The sequence below is a fragment of the Quercus robur genome, chromosome 11 (assembly GCF_932294415.1).
Source record: "Quercus robur chromosome 11, dhQueRobu3.1, whole genome shotgun sequence".
Lineage (NCBI taxonomy): Eukaryota > Viridiplantae > Streptophyta > Magnoliopsida > Fagales > Fagaceae > Quercus > Quercus robur.
The window spans coordinates 16,913,992-16,920,202 of record NC_065544.1 but is presented as its reverse complement, the minus strand read 5'-3'; the positions used below and the strand labels follow the sequence as shown (position 1 = coordinate 16,920,202).

At 39.2% G+C, this 6,211-nt stretch overlaps 1 long non-coding RNA gene across 1 annotated transcript; it reads left to right on the top strand.

The window, feature by feature from the left end:
• Positions 1-1,218: 1,218 nt before the first annotated feature.
• Positions 1,219-1,861, top strand: LOC126707258 (uncharacterized). Its single transcript, XR_007648876.1, has 2 exons — positions 1,219-1,351; positions 1,507-1,861. It is a non-coding gene; the product is annotated as an uncharacterized LOC126707258 (long non-coding RNA).
• Positions 1,862-6,211: the final 4,350 nt, after the last annotated feature.

The window sequence follows — 6,211 nt, the reverse complement described above, 5'->3', positions numbered from 1 at the left end:
GCAGGTTAGCAAAATTAATAGTATTGTTACATGAATGACTCAATGAAATAATCAAGCAGTTTATGAGCAGAACACAAAGCCAAATGTAAATTTTGTAAGAAAGTGAAAGAGAAGCACTAACTAGTTAAGAAGTGCTCTTAGTTTTCCTGTTAATTTTCTTTTTCACTCTTAGTTACCTTGCCTAATTAAAATTTAAACACAAATCATCCTTTTGAATGCTTAGACCTTAGAATTGTATCTTTCAATTTCTGTAATTTATGTGTTTATCAACTCTCTGGACTAAGCACTAGACATAACTAGTTGCATTACAAATGTTCTCAACGGCATTTACCCAAGGGTCTTGCTCTCTTTGTTTCATATGAACAAATTTCCCAGAAATAAAATAAGCATATGAAGAAATGAATATGAAAAAACTCAATTTACCTTGTGAAATTCACAAAAATACCATGTCATTGAGTAAGCTAAGCACCACCATCACAAAGAGCAGTTCGCTTTCCCTTATTTAGCCATCCGGAAATGCCATTGATAGATTCAACATTGTCAATATGAAAATTATGGGATGTATCAAAACATTTTGTTATTTTGATATGCAATCTCTTTAATCTTTATTTTTTGGGATAAATCAGCTAAAAATTCTATTAGCTTAGACACCAGAAACAACCTGTGATGCTATTCCCAAAACAAGGAAAATAGCAAGACAAATCGCAACACAAAAGCTCTTAAACTCTAACGCTAGAAAACAACTACTCAAAACAAAATTCAAACCTTGACTTTGAGATGTGCAATAGCAACAGAATTACATCCGGCTATTTTCTTTTTCAACATACTCAAGGAATCAACCAAACTGACCGACTCTGTACATCTATAAATAGTAGTGTTGAGTAATTAAAATGATGGACACCAAAGAAAAGATATGAAATAGAAACAAAGCAATAGCAACTCCTCCTTAGGAGTTAAGACATGTAGAAAAAAATTTATATTTTTTATAAAAAGCCTTCCACCTTAAATACAAAGGTGTGGCCTTCTCCTCTGCTAACCAAAAAAAAAAAAAAAAAAACCAAATTTCAGCACCACACTAACAAAAACCCAAACCCCCTGATCATCGAACACAAAGCCACAAGAAGTTTAGAAAAACCGAATCCCTATGAAGCATTTCAACAAGCACTTTCTGTGCCACTTGAAAAGAAATAACCAACTTAGTACCTCTTCAGCGTAGAAGTATTGCCAACGTTGTGGTACAATGAAACTTAAGAGCGAAATTCCAAAAAATTCTCAAAAACCAACCAAGAAATTAGGGTTTTATTCTGTAGGAGGCTAAGGATCATGAAGGGCTCAGAGGCAATTGGGCTAGGTATGTGTTATCATAATATGTTCAGTGTGATAATTTGTCAGCTTAATATTTAGTGTGATTGAACATCATGGACTTTTTGTCAGCTTAAAATTTTTGTGTCTCTAGTGAAAATGTAAGTACATTCAAAATGATCTTAGAAATATGCTTGATTGCAGCTCCAAGGGCTGTGGAGAAGTGTAAGAACCGTAACTAAAGTGGAAGTATCTACAAAGACCAAAGGGAGGTGGTTCCTGGGTATCAAAAGCTTTGAAAGAATTTGAAGTTTGGTATTCTATTTTAGAAACCTATATGTGTTTTTGATATGTATTAGCTTCTGTGTAGTTAAGAGACTGGTAAATTTTCATGTAAGGTAGAAGATTTTAACTGGAGATATGATTATTATATAATTTCTTTTGTTTTTCTATATGTATCTCTGAACTCAAAAGTGATGTGTAAATGGATTGCTTGATGATTGTAATTCCTCTGCCTCTATAACTCTATTTTTGGTAAATAACAAAAATTTGTTACTCAGTCTATAATTTTTATTTTGAAGAAAAATGATCAACAAAGGTTGGGATGCCATAAGCCATAAAAATTCCGTTTCCCTCAAACCAAGAATGCCTAGAAATTGGGCAAAGGGCAAGAAAATCAGGGATGCCACAAGAGGAACGGGAAAAACGGAAAAGAACAATAGCACTTTTTTGGCAAAACGGAGGGGAAAGGAAGAGAAATGAGGATAATAAAGGAAAGGGAAAGTAGAATAGTTTTCCTTCATAGTATTTGATTTGCAAGGTAAGAATAGAAGGGAAAGAGATGAATTCCATACGTAATTCTCTCTTTCTTTCTCATTTATTTCCAATTTGAAAGGAAAGAAAAAAGGTAGGCTCCAGGGAAATCAATTTTCTTCTCTCCTTGTTTTCTACCATACTAGGAAGCAAACCAAAACATCGTTTAGACCAGTAGTCCAGGCTACATATGAAAAATGTACTTACCAAAAAATTATATAGAGTTGGGATCAATTAATTTATATAAGTATAAATAACTTTATAACAGTTCTACCTATTTAATTTTAGTAGACAAGATAAAAATTTTTTTCTCTCTCCCAAGTAGGAGCATCTTTCTCTCGTCTTCTCTAGCCGAGCCTTCTCTCCCTCTCGTTTCGCAGTAAGGGTTCCTTCCTAGAGTTTTATCTCTCTCTTTCTCCCCATCACTACCATGGACAACACGGTAGTGGAGGGTCTGTCTAATCTTAGTCTCACCAAAGAGGAAGAAGAGGAAATCTGCATCAAGTCCAGGTGCAAATCGGATCTATTGGAGGAGTGTTCGCTCGGTCTTTTTGGGCGTCTTCTAGTGGATAGAAACCGGAATTCAAGAGCGTTGAAGAACACCCTACGGATGGCATGGAAAATGGGCTTTGATTTACAGATCGTGGAGGTGGGTAACGGTATTATGCAGTTCAAGTTCAGCTCGGAGTACCAAATGAAATGGGTGGAGCAAAATGGGTCGTGGAACTTTGAAAACAACTTGCTACTGCTGTGTAGGTGGCGAAGAGGACTCTCTGCCACAAATATCAGTTTTGCACACTCTCTCTTTTGGGTTCAGGTATGGGATCTTCCCTTTGAGCTCGTGTCTGATGAAGTGGGTAGGGAGCTTGGGAACAAAATAGGAAGATTCATTGAAGTTGATCGGCGAGCAAGACAGTCAGACTAGGCGAAATTTATGAGAATTAGAGTGGATCTCCAGTTGGACAAACCACTTAGAAGAGGTGGCAAAATTGCTAGTATGGAAGGTGAAAAATTTTGGGTTAATTTCAAGTATGAAAGACTTCCTATTTTTTGTTTTCAGTGTGGGAGGTTGGGTCATGATGAGAAGCACTGTAAAGAGCTCTCAAACCAGCAAAATCCCAGGCAATACGGTGAGTGGCTTCGAGCACAGGGAAACTCAAAAATGGGTATAGAAAAATCTCGCTCAACCAGCAATAGGGATCGAGGCGAGGGTAGTGCAGACCGGTTTGAGGGAAATCATGCCACTGCAACGAAGATTTCTTCTACTTTGGTGTCCGATTGTGGCGATGGAATCTCAGGCAATATGGAAAACCGGCGAGCTTCAAGTTCAAAAAATTTTGAACAACCTGGTGGCCTCAGTGAGGGAGACGGTGCACAGGGAGTAGCACGTCCCTAGTCAAATCGGAAGGTTCAATCTACTATTGATATGTTAGGTGCATGTTATAGGAAAACTAGCTCCCTTTCAAAATTGCCGTATGAGGTTTTGAAAAATGGGAACACATGTGATCTGGAAAATCATCCCTCTCTAGACTTGGTGCGTGAAACAATGAGGAATTTGAGCAATGAACTAGCACGTGACTTGAGTCAAAGGCCCTTGACTGACTCAACGTGCTGTGGTATGGGTTTAGTGGGCTTTGAGAATGCCTTCTCTTTAGTGGGCCAGAAAGCCCATTCCGAAAAGCAAGACATGGAAGTGAGCAGCCCTATTAAGCCCACAAGTGATCAAAGAGAGAAAAAAGAAGTTGCTCTGGAGAACACGGGCCAAGGCTCAGATGGGAAAAAAAAAAAAGACAACAGGCCAGTGGAAAAGACTGGCAAGGGAAAAAGGAAAAAATGAAAGCCCAGGTAAGGAGTTTCAATTTATAAGTAATGGGACTAAGAGAGTCGGGAAGTTCATATCTGAAGAAGAAAAATTAATAGCTCCTCAGAAGAAGCAACGGCTAGTAAGCACAGGGGACTTAATCCAAACTGATGAGAGATCGGCAGTGGCTGCAAGGCAGCACCGCCAGGAGCCATGAATCCCCTAAGTTGGAACTGCCGAGGACTTGGGAACCCTCGGTCAGTTCGAGCGTTGCACGATATGGTGTGATGGTGGAATCCCAAAGTAGTGTTTTTGATGGAGACAAAAGCAAAAAACAAAAGGATGGAAAGAATAAAAAACAGAATAGGGCTGGCAAATGGTCTCTTTGTTCCTTGTGTTGGTTGGAAAGGGGGCCTAGCTATGCTGTGGGCTAGAGATATTGATCTAGAAATCAAAAGTTACCCTCCGAACCACATAGATGCGGTAATCAACGACACAGAAAGCAGCTACAAATGGAGATTGACGGGTTTTTACGGCCATCCAGAGACTCATAGAAGGTACGAATCCTGGCATCTATTAGCTTTCCTAAACAATCAATTACATCTCCCTTGGTTATGTCTAGGAGATTTTAATGAAATTTTATCAAACTCTGAAAAACAAGGGGGAGCCATCCAATCTCAATAACAAATGGATGGGTTTAGGAAGGTAGTTGACTATTGTGCTTTTAAAGATTTGGGCTACTGCGGCTCTGATTTTACTTGGTGTAACATGCAAGATGGGGAGAATAGAATATATCTAAGGCTAGATAGAGCATTGGCCAACTTAGAATGGATAGAAAAATTTGGGGGAATGAAAGCCCATCATGTGGTCGATTCAACATCCGGCCACTGTGCACTACTTATCTCTGACTCAACAACTAAACGCCAAAGCCGAGTTGAACGTTTTCATTTCGAAGCAATGTGGGCTAAGAATGCAGAATGTAGAACTGTTATTGAAAATTCATGGGGAATGGACCTTGACCTTAGTACTCCGAAGGGAATTATGTCTAACCTTAGTAGCTATGCTATGGAGTTAATGAAGTGGAGTTCCAAAATGTTTGGCCAGATTCCAAAAAAGATCCAGGAAAAAAGGAATGCCCTGAACTCTCTAACCCTCCAAGACCACGATGGATCTTTAAGCACTGAAATTAATTGTCTAAGGCGGGAAATCAATGATCTCCTTGATGATGAGGAGATTTACTGGGGCCAAAGAGCCAAAGTGCATTGGCTTAGAGAAGGCGACAAAAACACCAGCTTCTTTCATGCCCAAGCTTCTGAGCGCCGCAAGCAGAACACTATTCTCAGAATTTGGGATAGTCGAGGTTGATGGTGTGATGGAAAGGACAATATTGCACAGGCTGTCATAGACTATTTTAACAATATCTATGCATCAGCTTCCCCATCGGGGATAGATGAGATTATCGATGCCATACCTACTTGGGTGACTGAAGAAATGAATCAAAACCTGAACAGAAGCTTCACTAGGGAGGAGGTGGCCTTTGCTCTCAAACAGATCCACTCTACTAAAGCTCCCGACCCTGATGGTATGTCTGCTGTCTTTTATCAAAAATATTGGAGCATTGTGGGTAGTAGCATCACTAATATGGTCTTAAATGTTCTCAATAATAATTTGTCTATGGCATGTTTAAATAAAACAAACATTGCCCTCATCCCCAAAGTAAATAACCCCAAAAGAATGACGGATTTCCGACCCATAAGTCTATGTAATGTAGTTTATAAACTCATATCTAAAACTATTGCTAATAGATTCAAAGTCATTTTCCCTCATATTATTTCAGAGAATCAAAGTGCTTTTATTCCAGACAGGTTAATTACTGATAATGTCCTTGTGGCTTTAGAATTGATGCACTACCTAAATCACAAAAATGCAAGGGGAGTTGGCTATATGGCTGCAAAACTAGATATGAGTAAAGTTTTTGACAGGATTGAATGATGCTTCGTAAAAGGGGTCATGGAGAAATTGGGGTTTAGTTCAAAATGGATTGATCTTGTTATGAGGTGCATTGCTTCAGTCTCATATTCAGTCCTTATAAATGGGACTGCTTGTGGAAATATCACTCCCACCCGGGGGCTTCGGCAAGGGGACCCCCTCTCTCCAACTCTCTTTCTCATTTGTATTGAGGGACTTTCTGCACTCATTAATAGGGCTGTTTGGGACCAGCTGTTAACAGGCATATCCATTTGTAGGGGTTGCCCAAGAGTCACTCACCTTCTCTTTGCGGATGACAGTATCCTC